The sequence below is a fragment of the Chionomys nivalis genome, chromosome 25, assembly GCF_950005125.1.
Source record: "Chionomys nivalis chromosome 25, mChiNiv1.1, whole genome shotgun sequence".
NCBI classification, from domain to species: Eukaryota; Metazoa; Chordata; class Mammalia; order Rodentia; family Cricetidae; genus Chionomys; species Chionomys nivalis.
The window spans coordinates 15,629,902-15,645,520 of NC_080110.1; the positions used below are offsets into that span (position 1 = coordinate 15,629,902).

The 15,619-nt window shown below is 38.8% G+C and overlaps 1 pseudogene; it reads left to right on the forward strand.

Moving 5' to 3' along the window:
- Nucleotides 1-12,974: 12,974 nt before the first annotated feature.
- Nucleotides 12,975-14,031, forward strand: LOC130866652 (THO complex subunit 3-like; annotated as a pseudogene).
- The last annotated feature ends 1,588 nt before the right edge of the window (nt 14,032-15,619 follow it).

The window sequence follows — 15,619 nt, forward strand, 5'->3', positions numbered from 1 at the left end:
TTCTTCACATGACCAAGAAGATTTCAACATCCGGTTTAGCAGCACACACACACACACACACGCTCGCGCGCGCGCACACACACACACACACGCACGACTTAATGGGAAAATCTATTTTAAATATTATCTGCTATTATAACAGATTAGCCTCATTAATTTAATCGGAAACTTTATTCGTGCATTCAACTGCTGCGGAACTAGATTTTCAATAAAAAACGATTACAATTCTTATTAAACTCCCTCTCAAAAATTAAAATATTTATCCAGATTTTAAAAGAAGAATACTCTTCTTCTGAGTTGCCATTGAAGTTTCTTGATGTCTTTTTTTTATCAGGTGGGGGGATGTTTGATTCTCTTTACCATGATTCAATTTGCTCTTAAAAGTCTATGTAAGTTTTAACTAAGCAAGGATGGAAAATAAAAGCTTATAACTGTGTCTACTTAAGTGATCATTTCTAACCACGAAAGGTGTTGTCACTATGACCTAAAGAAAGGTATTTTACTGATGTTACTAATGAATTTCTGCTTTATAGACATAAACTCAAACTTGTGCAACTTTTTACACAGCGACCTTGGCAAAGTGTTGTAAGTATACACTGTACCACTTGTGTGTCGATTTAATGTTTCTGCGTTATCATAGAAATTTATTCTGTGGTTTACAACCTAAAACTGGTACGGCAGAAAACAAAACAGATAGATATTGTACAAAGTTATATAGGTCTAATTGTGTTAACAACTGACGATGTAAGAATTATTTTCTAAATTGTTAATGTTTCTGTAGTGCTAATATTAGAGGGATATCAGACACAGGTAACTCTCAGTTTTCACTAACTGTAAGGCTGTTTTAAATAGAAATTTATTTTAAATTTTTAAATAAATATTTCATATAATCTCTAATATACTCTATTTTAAAATGTGAATAAAATATATTATATCATGGAAAATTTAAGTAGCAATATTTTTAGGTCAGAAACTCATCAGTTTAAATTTTGCATTAAAAAAATGAAGCCAGAAATAAATGGTTTTATTTGGAAAACATTGCCTATCTATGTATTAAGACTACCACCTAGTGGCCAAAAATATTTCTGCAGCCTTTTATTTTCTTCAATGTAGATGATTTAAATCTGCCTGCTCATAGCTAATTTTATTCCTCCTGAAAATACCCTGACTTTCCTTATTGTTCTATAGTTTCAAATTTCTAAAGTAAATTGAGTACCCTAAGCACATGAAAGAAAATTATCTGGAAGATTCAGAATATTCAGAACTGTAGAAAACGATCTATAAAATGGTTCATGTTTGTTGCCAATTTCACAGACTCTAGAATCATCTCACAGGCAAATCTCTTGGCAAGTCTGTGAGGCCTTTTGTGGACCAACTTAACTGGAATATGAAAACCTAGGTAGAATATGGATGGCACCACTTCATGCAAGGGGGTCCTTGACTGTGCTCCAAAAGAAAAAGCAAGGTAGGAAATATCACTGCTCGCTCTCCCAGCTTTCTGGACATAGATGTAACATGACGAGTAGCTTCCTGTTCCTGCTGCCATGTCCTTCCCACCACGATAGGCTGAACCAATATTAAACTTTTCCCTAAGATACATGTTCCAGGAATTCTGGCACAACTATGAAAAAAAGTAGTTAATGTCATGTGCAAAGAATATACATTTCAATTTGTGTTTGAGAGGTGCAAGGGAATTTTAATGGGAGAGAAACAAAACACATGAGAATAAGAATTTAACAAAATTATACTAAAAATATAAGTGATTACAACGTATTGTTCTCTACTTTTAATATCACTGATAATAATCAACATTCAGACATATTAAATGATAGTTTAAGTTGTGAACTAAGGAGTGAAGTCACCACAAGCAACTCAGTATTAGAGCACTGATTAGCGTGCTCAAGAATTTTTAATTTTGGAAGATGTAAACAATTAAGGCAAATTGTTAACCTCTTAATTATTGATCTCTAAACAACCAAAACAAAATCATGGCTCTCTGTACTGGTAGCTTTTATTGTTAACTTGATGCATTCTCCAGCACCGTTGGAAGAAAGCCCTGTAGGGAGGACTGTCTAGATGAGTTTGACTGTAGGAGATCTTTGGACACCGGGGTAGGTGTTGTCATGACTTTTCTCGATGATAGACCTGGAAGTAGAAGACAATTAAAATCTTTCATGCCAAGTTGCGATTTTGTCATGGTGTTTAGTACAGCAACAGAAACGCCAACTAGGACTGGATCTATGTCAGTCCCGTAGCTATAGCGATAATCAGAACAATAAAATTGGAGAATTTCCACATTCTGTCACAAGCTTTCTTTCATTATGTAAATAATTCAAGGTTATCCGGGAACAGCCTAGATTTTCTAAGGAGAACTGAAGCAATCATTGCTATCTTCATAAAATAGAAGAAGTGGTAATTAATTTCAGAGGCTACTTAACGGGGTGGGATTTGCAGACAGACGCAGGTGTATCTTCAATTGAAACCCAGGAAATACTAGTTGCTGATAGAGTCAAGTAACATAGGAAGGCAAAGAGGCTGGATTCAGATGACAGCAAAGGCAGAAATAACGTGATAGAAAATAGTTACCCCAATGAGGAAATACTAGCAAACAGGAAGCGCTGCACTGCTTTCTTACCACCCCCTCCTCGCTTGGATTTCCTTTTATCTGACTTATATGTAAATTTGTCACTAACTCATGGAGAGGGAATTTTCCTCTCAGGAACTCCTTCCTGGAAGTGTCCTCACACATCTACCCAGATGTGTGTCTCTTTGTTGTTGTTAAATCTAAACAAGATTAACCAACACAGTTGCTAATCCTGATTTTGGAGATATGGCAATTGTGTCTGAATCATACAAGCCATTCTAATCAATTATATTTTACATTTAACATATATTATATACATTATATATAAAAATCATATTTGTACCTTTGTTTTTGTACTGCTACAGAACTCTAATACAACAGAATAAATAAAATTATTTACGAGATGTATTTTTTGGAGGTTCATGAATGTCTTGCTTTAAATCAACAAGTTTGTGATACTTTGCTGGATACAGTCTTGATCGAAGACATACACAAATCCTTTGATGGAAACCATGAGTTCATGACTTACAGAGCAACAGTTATTTTCCATCATTTTCTGCAAGCAATAATGATATTTATGTTTATAATACATTTTGCTTAACGTTACTCCATTTAAAAATCTCGTTCCTATCAGGGTGATTAGAAGAAATATTGACAGAATTTCTGTTAAATTCTATGTTAGTGCTCCTCGGTTTAGTTGATCATTGGTTCAGTTTAGTTTCTTAAAAATCTTGACCAAAATTCTTCTAAATAAATTTCTAGCATATTTTCTAAAGAACAACTAACTGGGCCAGAAAGTGGTGGTGCACATCTTTAATCCCAGCACTCGGGAGGCAGAGGCAGGAGGATCTCTGTGAGTTCGAGGCCAGCCTGGTCTACAAGAGCTCCAGAAGAGTTAGGACTGTTACACACAACCCTGTCTCGAAACAAAAAAAAAAAACAAAACAAAATATCAAAAAGAACAACTAACTGGGTCTTAACCCCATTTATATGATAGGAGTACCAATTTTTTTAATATTTTATTTTTATTTCATATGTATGGGTATTTTGCCTAAAAGAATATCTGTGCACCATGCATATGCCTGATGCCTGTGGAAGCCAGAAGCAGGCACGGAAATCTGTGGTTCAATTCCTAGTACCTACACAGTAGCTCAGAACCCATTTCCAATTTGATTAGTATATTTAGCTTTTAGCTTCTAGCTTTTTATTTCGCTTGTGTTATTATGCTCTTTAGAACTTCAGACATTCTGGATATTAAGTCCTTAGATGTACAGTTTGTGGTTTTTTGATTGTCTCCATTCATGTGCAGCAGCTTTAGATTAATGTAATACCGTTTATCTGCATTTCAGTTTTATTTATATGCTTCACAGTATTGTTCAAAATACCTACTGTGTACCATAGACCCCTCCTCTTCAAGAGTTTTCATGGCTTCAGGTCTTACCATTCATCTTTAATCACTATGTGGTTTTCTATATCAAAGTACTGACACTTTGTTTCTCTTTATTTTTTAATTAATTCATATTTTATTTACAAAAAGACCATTAAATAGTTATCGGATGTCATGAAATATGGTTCGCACATCACAAACCACGGCGGCCAGTTGCCACTGACCTCTTTGCTCTCCATACCAGCAATTCCTCCGGTTGCTTTTCCTCAAACACACTCCAAATTCTAATAATTCGAGACCAGCCTGGTCTACAGAGCTAGTTCCAGGACAGGCTCCAAAGCCACAGAGAAACCCTGTCTCGAAAAACCAGAAAAAAAAAAAAAAAGAAAGAAATACAAATTCTAATAATGTACTTTCCACAGACGACAGGGCACTTTTGTGTTTCCTACCAGTTGTCACCACTAGGTGGCAGCATAATACAAAAAAATAGAACTTTCCAAAGCCTCAACATACTGGTAGAAACAGTTTCATGAATTTTACTCTACTTCCCTTAAATTTAACCTTTAATCCAAGAATAGAATACTGTGCAGGTGAAAAGTCTCCAATCCTCGAATTCTGGAGGTGGCAGCAAGTTCAAATTCAAGGCATGGCAATGCTACAATTTTAGGTCCTGGCCAGTTTTGGATATAGAGGTCTCATTAATAACAGAACAGAACAAAACAAAACCTCCAGAAAACAAGACTGTTGGGAGCAGTGAGACCTCAGATCCTGAATTTCTTGTAATCCCCTGATCTGAGTGCCTACAGCTGCTCTGAGCACGAGACCTTCAGGAGTTCCTGATGGCAGGAGAGTGGTTTCTGGTGGGTTTGCCTGCAGCATGGCTATCTCTATATAATCTGCCCCTGAACACAATAAAGGGGACATTCTTGGGGAATTCAAGGATGACCCGAGTCGCTGTCTCTCTATCTATGTGTGTCTGTGTATTTTAACCTCCAGCCCCCTTGCCCGAAGCTCGGGAACTGTGTGTTAGCTCACAGAGCGCAGACACGGGGGCGCGGTGTGCGCAGCACAAGACAATAACAACCAAAATGGGGAGGGGGGGTGCTGTAATGTTTGTACGTTTCTTTATGTTCTTTGCCTTCAGTTATATCCTCAAGCTTATAAAACAAAAAAGAAAAATATACGTTATTATACAGACGAATAACGAGCTTTATTCATGAAGTATAGCTTACAACCGAAAATTATGCTAATGTCAGTTTCAAATGAAATTAAGGCGACATAAGATAACAGTGCTAAAAGGACGAGAAGATGGTTTTACTGCAAAGCGTCTGACACGCCAGTGCGAGTAGGCATCCTTCGAAGCTATAGAAAAAGCAGGAATGGTGGATGCTTGCTTGTTCCTGTAACTGCAGCCTTGGCAAGAGGAAACACAGGTAGACCTATAAATGAAGTTCACTTACCAACCAATCTAGCCACACCCATTAGCTGAAAATTTAATGACCCTTCCTCAAACTATCAAGGGGGGTGGGGGGATGGAGACAATGAGCCTTAGGCACATGGGAAACATCCACAGCACAGACACGCGCATATCAAAGAGGGTGTGGGTGGAGCAGACAAACACCCAAGTGTGAAGGTAGCGGCTGGAGCCATGGCTCAGAGGTTGCGAGCACTGACTGCTCTCCTAGAGGTCCGGAGTTCAATTCCACACGGTGACTCACAACCATCTGTATTGAGTCTAGTGCCCTCTTCTAGCTCGCAGACATACACGCAGGCAGAACATTATGAACATAATAAATACATCTTTTAAAAAGAATTAAAGTAGCATGGTCTTCTTTTCGGTTGGATCAGAATTTGGATTTGTGATTTTTAGAGATCCTTATTTTATTTGTTTTTCATTTTCTTTTTCAGTTTTATTTACTTTTTTAGTTTGTCCCTGTGTATGATTCTCTGCCGTCATCCTTTTAAATAATTCTCCCCTCCCCATACCTAAATATCCCTGAACTCCTCCACTCTTTTCACGGATTCATAATTTTGGGTTTTGTTTTGTGAAATATTTTGTTTACCCAAGGCTATTTGTACGGCCACCGGATTGTAACTATCCACTGGAACTTGGTGGGGTCACCAGAGGGTAAACAATTGAAGGCAATGGCCCAGCCCCCTCAATCAGAACCTATTAGAAGAAACAAATCGTGAAGAAGTGAGGAGTAGGATTCTGAGCCCCTCTTCCCTTGATGTTTGACCATTTTAGGTACCTCAGAAGAAACTTGTGCCAATACTAAGTTCTTGGCTGCAATATCTATTCTTCCCAGCAGATGGCGCATCACAACCTTTCTCGCTCATCTGACTTGCATTCTTGCCATTACCTCTTCTCCAATATTCCCTGAGCCTTAACAGCGGGTGGTATAATATTTTATTTACAGTGAAGTATTTATCACTATTAGTCAATTAGTCTCAGGTCACTGTGAACTTGTTAACTTTTACTAGATTAATCAGATAGCACTATTTTCTACAATAATTTAAAAACTGTAATATTTCTCCTGTATCCCTATCCTTCTTTGAGATTTTCTGTAAAAGACTTGAACAAGGCCCTGAGAGTGCCTCAACAACACCCAACTGAGAACTAAAAACGGAGGAGTTACAGAATTATGTGTAGGAAGACTTTTCTGTCGCTCCATGAGATCCCCCCACAAACATTTCCTACCATCTATTATTCCTCAGACCGAAAGTACAAAGATCCTCCCTTGGCCCCGCCTTACCACTTTCTGTCTCCTCTCTGCCTCCAGTCCTCCAAATCCCTATGGTCAGGTAGTGGTCAGCTCTGCCTTCTGACTCTAAGCAAACTTTATGATTTATTTGTCAGAACGCAATTATAATATATCACACAACATTTAGGGAGGCTTGGAGATGTAAAACAGACTAGCCTGATCCCTTAACTTGAGGTGGATTTTGAACCTGTCACACTCGGTCAATAACCATCACTCTAACTCTAGTGATGATTATTCCTTTAATGTTTTTATAACTATTCATTTTAGTTATGTTTCTCTATTACAAAAGCATTAAAGGTAACAGAGACATTCGGGGTTTTTTTGATTTTTTTTTTTTTTTTTTTTTTTTTTTTTTTTTTTTTGAGACAGGGTTTCTCCGTAGCTTTTGGTTCCTGTCCTGGAACTAGCTCTTGTAGACCAGGCTGGCTTCGAACTCACAGAGATCCGCCTGCCTCTGCCTCCCGAGTGCTGGGATTAAAGAGGTGCACCACCACCGCCAGGCTGAGACATTTTTCTATAAATTGTTGGGATTCTAAATCCTATGGCAGATATCGTGACTACATGCACAGTAACACACACACACACACAAACACATGCAACAAATGCAAACAAATGCTTAGTATTTAAAAATTTCAAAACGGAAATGATAAAAATAAATATTTAAAATAAATTTGCAGTTCTGTATATTAATAATTAGTAATATATCATATAAATTAGGTAAATATTTCTATTGATAGGTACGACATAAAATATCTATAAATTAATAAAGGTGGGAGGTTTCTACAATATGAAACTTTTCTAATAAAAATTTGAACAGACCTAAGTCAGTGAAAACCTAGCCAATATTCGTGAGTTAAAAGCCAAATATTATTAAGAAGTCAGTATTTCCCAAAGGGACCTAGGAAGACGTGCAATATCCATCAAAATCTCAATGTTTACACCAAAACTAGAAACTTTCATCTCAACGTTCACCATATGAGATTTCAAGGGACTTCAAATACCCAGATTAATATTGGCAAATATAAACTAGAGAGGACTTACATTTTCTCTATTCAAAATTTACTAAAAAGTCTTTAATGTCTAGCAGTTTGCTATGGGCTAATATATTCCAGTAATAAGCCTGCATGCACATTGTCAATTGATTTACATAGGGATGCAGGATTCTTTAGTGGATAAAAATTTTAAAATGTTTTCTCAAATGGTGCTCGATAAATAGTATCAAAATTCAGGAAGGTGAGTTTGAGTGCCTATCTAACCTTCTATTATCTATTGTCTCCGTCTAATGGAGAAAATAGAATGAAACTGAAGCCATAAAATAAGGACTAATCCATGACAAATCTCGAAAGAAAACATAGGAGAAAGCCTTAGGACAATGGAAGTGACAATAATTTAGTACAATGTAGCACACAACGCCTGTCTAGTTGCCTAGCTTGGGGCAAGAGGCTGAAGGTTGAAACATACAAAGATTCACACAGAGACAGAGAGACAGAGACACGGACCTCTATGTCACTGGTAAGAAGCCCTTTCTTTAATAGCACCATGGAGGCTTATATACCCAACAGTCAGGTGGGCCAATAGGTGAAAACCTTATCCTCTGATCCTCAAAGCCAAGGCTCGTGAAGCAGAGCGGTAAACAACTTTGACACAGCCTTTAGTAACTCAAATCAGAAGGAAAGTAAAGATCTCTAGCACGGAAGAGCAGCTGGAGGCCAGGACTCCAAATGGTCCCAACAGTACACCACGGTCACATGTCTAGGAAAGAATCATTGTAGAAATATATGTTCCCTTTCAAGACTGGTCCTTCATTTCCCAGCCACTCATACCCAAATAATCACACAGATGCTATATTAATTACAACACTGTTTGGTCTATTAGCTCAGCCTACTTATTAACATCTTAAATGAACTCATTTCTATTAATCTGTTTATGGGCAAGAGGCTGTGGCTTACGGGTAAGGATCTTGCATCTGCCTCCTTCAGCAGCTACATGGCATCTCCTTGACTCTGCCTCCTTTCTCTCTATATATCTCTTCCAGCCTGGCTATCTTCTGTTAAACCTTTGACCCAAATAACTTCTTTATTAACTGTTGGTAATAAAACATATTCACAACATACAGAGGGAAATCCCACATCATATAGATATCAAAGATTTCAGTAAACTTGATAGTTTTCAGGCCATCACATCAAAAGTCTAAAAAATGACCACTTTTTTTATTTCAGAAAACTAATTTCAAAAATTAAAAATCTTGTATTTATCCATTTTTCTTTGACACTAGAAAATTGAGATTCCATTAAATTTAGTAACTGAGCTACATATGTGCATGAGAGAGAGAGAGAAAGAGAAAGAGAGAGAGAGAGAGAGGGAGAGAGAGAGGGGGAGAGGAAGAGAGAGAGAGAGAGAGAGAGAGAGAGAGAGAGGGTATGCATTTATAAAATTGTAAAATTACAAGGATTCACTTCTTGACCTTTTGGCTAAGATCAAGAAGAAAAACACAAAGGCTTTCTTCCCTCCCGTGCATATTTATGGCAATCTTTATGACTCATGCGAGAGGACCCAGTTAAAGGTGTGATGATTCTTTCTCTCTCTTGGCTAATAAATATGACCTTGTGGGGACAGGTTGTTTCCAGGAGTTGCTTTTTCCTTGGGTTTTAGTCATGAATGATAAAGGTAATAATTTTTGCGTCAGTTCTGGTTGTTGCCCTGGGTGCATGCTGCATGCCGATTGTTTCCATAAAAGCTTCGTCTAGAATAATTCTAAGAAATCACCTATTTCTGAAAGGAGACCAAGAATAGGGTGACCTAGATGATAGTTTAGTGCATCGCAAACAGATGAAGTGATTCTTTCAAAAAGGAATGCAATACTGTCCTGAGCATTTTGTCATTCCGTTTCTTGCTGAAGAGTACATGTACAGTTCTCCTCATTTCAAAGACTTTTTGAGTTCCCTGGAAAGGAACCAAAATATTCCTTCTGTCAAATTGTAGAATTTGTTTTTAGAAGTTATCATATGCCTTTGTAGTGAACGTAAATATTCACAAAATTTTGGTTCCTTCTCCATAGAGAATCGAACTCTGATATTATGATTATATTATTTTCTAAACCAGATTGAGAAAGCAAATGAAAATGAAAAGGAGTGACTTATGTTCAGGAAAAAATGAATTTATCATAGTTTGGTTTTTTATTCATTTAATTACTTCGTTTTACATACCAACCCCAATTTCCCTTCCTCCCTTTCTCCCATCCACTCACCTCCCCCATTCCACCCCCATGCACTCCCTAGATGGGGTGAGGCCTCCCTCGTGGAGTCAACAAAGTTTGCATACCATACTGAGGCAGGACCAAGCCTCTCCCTTTGCACCAAGGCTGAACAAGGTATCCCACCGTAGAAAAAATGCTTCAAAAAGCCAGTTTGTGCACCCAGGCTAAGACCTGATCCCACAAACAGATTATGGCACACAACTGTCACCCATATTCAGAGTTCCTTGCAGTCCGTCCAGAGTCCATGAGCACCCACTAGCTTGGGCGGGCGATCTCTATGGTTTTCATCACATGACCTTGACCCCTAATTAGTTGCCTGTAACTCTACAACAAGGACTGGATTCTGTGAGTATTTTCACATCCCCATTGACTTGCCATGTGTTGTCATCATATACGTAGGTCTTGTTCAGCCAATGAATATGCAGAGAAAGTACCTCCTAACAGATGGTCTGCTCCTCTGGCTCTTGCATTCTTTTCACCCTTTCCTCCACATTGTTTCCTGAACCTTCTATGTCTGGGCTGTGTCATAAATGAATCAATTGGGGCTGTGTATCCCACACTCGTTTGCTCGCTGTATTTATTTATTATGCACTCTCATATAATTTATTTTTCATGGCAGATTCTACAAATGGATTACTGTGGGTGCGAATATAAAGTGGAGATCAGTGATCTATTATCAGTCATCATCACCAAAATGTGTGGATGTGTGGGGTCAGCTGTCATTTATTCCCTTCTTCTTCTTCTTCTTCTTCTTCTTCTTCTTCTTCTTCTTCTTCTTCTTCTTCTTCTTCTTCTTCTTCTTCTTCTTCTTCTTCTTCTTCTTCTTCTCCTTGTATCAAGCTACAAATACATAGGAAACACCGGGCCTCTGCTAAAGCCTGCTAGTTCTGCTACCCCCACTCAACCAAGAAATTTGGAGAAGAAAATTATTAACAACCAACAATACCTAATGAACTAGATCATGGGTCCAGAAAGGTTTGAAATAAACTGAATACTAAATGTAGAGATAAAATCATGTTGTTCTTGAGAAATAGACAAAAATAGGTTCCAAATGAAATATAAGATTATACCCTCCAGATTACACAGCTAATGGAGGAAGGAGAGAGGAGATCCAAGGATTTAAAAACTGTGAGTTGTATTACTGTGGCACACTCTGCCTTTTTAAATCTCTCTGTCAGTAGTGACCAACTTGACACATTAAAATAAACAACCTTTCTTTGGCCACTTAGATTCCCTAGTGCTTTCCATTATAAATGCCATCTTTTATTTCCTACATATTAGACAGGAGTCCCACTTTTCTGACCTTATTAAGCATTAGGCTCTTCTTTAAAGGCCTTCAATCCAAACATAGTCACATTCTAAGGCACTGTGGACTAAACACTGGAGAAATCTAGAAGCAATGTCTGCCTCCAAGGTGATTTTGTGCCCACAGCTCAAAGAGTGAGTCATATCAGTTCACCTGGACAAATGAGATTGTTTACATAGTAGTGGACAACTACAGGGGAATACTGCCCGCCAAAGTCACTAAGTCACCCTTCCTGTGTCTATCAAGTCCCTAGTTTATACGGTTCAAATTCTAGAAAAGATGTCTGCAAAGGGATTTACAGTGTCATGAATGACCAAAGCAGCATAGTAACTGCCACCCAGATAATATAAGACAAGAAAAATCTAGGGCAGTGGCTCTCAACCTTCCTAATGCTTCAAGCCTTTAATACAGCTCCTCCTGTGTGCTGAACCCAACCATGTAATTATTTCATTGTTGCTTCATAACTGCAACTTTGCTACTGTTATGAATCATAATGTAAATATCTGATATGCTACCACCAAAGGGTTTAGGACTGCTGATATAGACTCTCTGGGAAAGTTGTATATTTCTACAGGTCCTATCCTTACTTCTAGCGAGGACTGTCAGTTTTCCTAAATACTGTTTGATCAAAGAGAGGGTGATTTTGTTTTGTGGCAGTATGGTCCATAGAAAGCTAAATGAATCTTGGCCTTAAGACTGTAGCCCTCTGTCTGCAATGAGGAAAACTGGTATTACTACTATACAGATTTACCATGAACTTAGCTGACGTTTTTTCTGATGGTGCTAATCATTTTGATTGGGTTGTTTGTTTTTTTTTCTGGAATCATTTTTATAGTACTAAATTCTCCAAATAAAAGGAATTGTTTTTATTTCATGCTTAACCTTGAAGGACTAAGCCCTCGAAAGGGTCTAAGCCTGAGCTAATTCCCTTGGCACACTGAGGACATTATGACTAATTGTCTAATTTTGTTGTCATTACTGAAAATTCATTGTTTTTTTCATCTGTTTGTAGGTGACCTGATTCTGTGAAGAGAGTTGTTTTTTGTCTTTTTAAAAAGCTACCTCTAAGAGCTTCTCTTTCTTTTATAAAGTCTTACTGAGAACATTCAACTTTAAATATCTCTATTTTTTTTTTACCTTTGGAGAAATCATTCAACTTTCTGTAAAGTATTTTTTTAAAACACTTCCTCATCCAGTTTTCTGTTTATGTTTTCACATATGTGAATTATTTCACATTTTAGTAGGTATTTTCAAGGCATTATGGGATAAAATAACTTATATGACAGAAAGGATAATTAGACGTTGATTTTATTACTATTCTGGTAGTACTGGCATGGAATGGTTAACTTAATCAATCAAAATTATTTTGTTTTAATATTTTTTCTTTAATGAAAATCCAGAAATGCATGATGTTGCACTAATAAGTCTCAGACACTTAAAATTCTTCAGGTCAACAGAGAGCCATACAAAGATGCTACATAAGACATTGTGGTACAAGATAGCATCTGTATTTTAGGAGGCAAGATGAAGGGAATACAAAGGTACAAGAATTATTTCCAAAAGCGTGTACAAGGAACATATAAGAAATTATCATATGTCAGCGCATGAGCGCAGCAGCGGTGCCAGGCCCAGTTATCTAGCCGCAGGCAAGCAAAGCAGTCTTTGCTGAGGGCGGCATGGTGGTGCCTACATGGATCCTTGGGCCCCTGACGGTGTCCCGAAGTGGTCCCGGTTCGATGGTTGTCTGGTGCTCTATGAGCAGTGGCTCGTCTCTCTACGTGCTCGGGATACAGGAACTGTTCCGAGGCCACAGCAAGACGCGCGAGTTCCCGGTGTGCATTAAGTGCCAAGGTGCATTTGGTGGCCTGGAGCTGCATCAGCAGTCGCTTGGCCTCGGGGTCCTTCGACAAGACTGCCAGCGTGTTCTTGCTGGAGAAGGACCGACTGGTCAAAGAAAACAACTACGGGGGACATGGAGATACTGTGGGTTAGCTTTGCTGGCATCCAAGCAACCCTGATCTCTTTGTCACTGCGTCTGGAGAAAAATCATTCGCATCTGGGATGTGAGGATGACAAAATGCATTGCCACTGTGAATACCAAAGGGGAGAACAATATCTTCTGGAGTCCAGATGGGCAGAGCATTGCTGTGGGCAACAAGGACGATGTTGTGATTTTTATTGATGCCAAGACGCACCGTTTCAAAGCAGAAGAGCAGTTCAAGTTTGAGGTCAACAAAATCTCCTGGAATAAAGATAATAACATGTTCTTCCTGACCAATGGCAATGGCTGTACCAACATTCTCAGCTACCCTGAACTAAAGCCTGTGCAGTCCATCAATGCTCATCCTTCTAACTGCATCGGTATCAATTTTGGCCCCATGGGGGAAATACTTCGCCACAGGAAGTGCAGATGCTTTGGTCAGCCTCTGGGATGTGGATGAGTTATTATTATACGTATGGTGCTTCTCTAGATTGGATTGGCCGGTGAGGACCCCCAATTTTAGCCACGATGGGAAAATGCTGGCATTAGCTTCAGAGGATCTTTCATTGACATAGCTGAAGTGGACAGGAGAGAAGCTGTGGGAGATGCAGTGTGAGTCCCCGACTTTCACTGTGGCTTGGCACCCCAAGAGTTCTCTGTTAGAGTTTGCCTTTGATGACAAAGATGGCAACTACGAAAGCGGTTAGGAAGGTGGCACTGTGAAGCTGTTCGGGCTCCCGAGTGATTCCTGAGAGCGGCGGAGACCTTCCTTTGTGCAGTCTGCTCTGTTCTCTGGACTTCATGGGCACTCTGAGTGTTTATAGATTGTCATAGACTACAACGCTGTGGTTGGACTGCACCCATGATCCTCTCTGTGGTTCTGAGAATAGAACTGACCTTACAGGGCTAAGCAAGTGCTAACTACTCGGCTACATTCCCCACCCTGCCCCGCCCCTTTTCCTGGTTTTTGTTTTTGGTGTTTTGTATTAGCTGTTTCGATCCCTGTCCGTGTTGCCAGTTAACTAATGAGGGCTTTGCAAGTGTGGGTCCTGATCCATTTTAGGGTTCTCTAAGGAAATAGAACTGAGTGTGTGTGTGTGTGTGTGTGTGTGTGATAGAGAGAGAGAGAGAGAGAGAGAGAGAGAGAGAGAGAGAGAGAGAGAGAGAGAGAGAGAGAGAGGGGAGTGAGAGAGGAGTGAGAGGAGTTATTTATTTATCTGGGCAACTTACAGTCTGATTTCTGAGTAGTCCAACAACAACAGCAGTTTCCTGGTAGGAAGGCCAAGACTGGATGGGGTCTAATCTGGTGCTAGAGTCCAACGGGATCCCTAGAGAGCTTCTGGTCTTCGGCCCACATTGGAATCTTGAAAAAGTAGGTTCTAATACCAGCAAAGGAATGTCTCAGCAACAGGATAGATGAACGTGGCAACGAGGGTGAGAGCAAGCAGGCAAAAAGCAAACGCTTCCTTTCTCCATGTCCTCTTTTAGGGTGCCACCAGAAGGTGTGGCCCAGATTTAGGGTAGGTGTTCCGACCTCAAATGATCAAGAGAAATCTCTTTCAGTTGTGCCCTGCTGGGTAGGTTCAGGAATTTCCAGGTGCAGTGGAGCTGATACCCAAGGTTAACCATCACGTGACCAGCACAGCTGTTGTCTGTGAGAGCCCAGTTCCAGGTTTTAGATAGACGGAAGAGTTTGTTGAGCATAATGTTCTTAGGCAGTGGTTATTTAGACGGAGGGCAGGGCAGGGATGGGATTTTGAAAAAATAATTATAAGAATTGAGCATTTAATAAAACTGACTTTTATACTTTTATTATGATGCTTCTAAAAAAAAAGAAATTACCATATGAACTTCTTCTTTTATCCCATTGGCTGATATTCAGGCATGTGAATACACTAGGAGGTTTAGAAAAATAATTTTCAGAACATAAAGAAAGCATTTTTTGACTCAGAGACTAAGGGCCCTAGACCTATGTATAAATTAAAAGAATGCAAAAAAGTTTGTTAACTAGAACTTGCTTCACACTTTGAATGGAAATTCTCCAAAAAATATAAAAAATAAAAAAGTCTTCAAGGGTATAAATCTTTAAGGGCAGGGTTTTACTTAACTAATCTTGACTTGATACTTTCCAGCTATCTTTATGATCAATTTCTAGAACTTCACAATATATAATTTGTCACCTTTTCGCTAGCCAAAATAAAAGATGCTATAGAAGAAATAAGCTGAACTTATCTATATTGCTTTGAATGCACTCAGCCTTCCCTTGATTAAATATTGATTAGGAACAGCTAGCAGGTTTGTGGCTTCTGAGAATGGAGTTTAACATCATGATGCTACCTA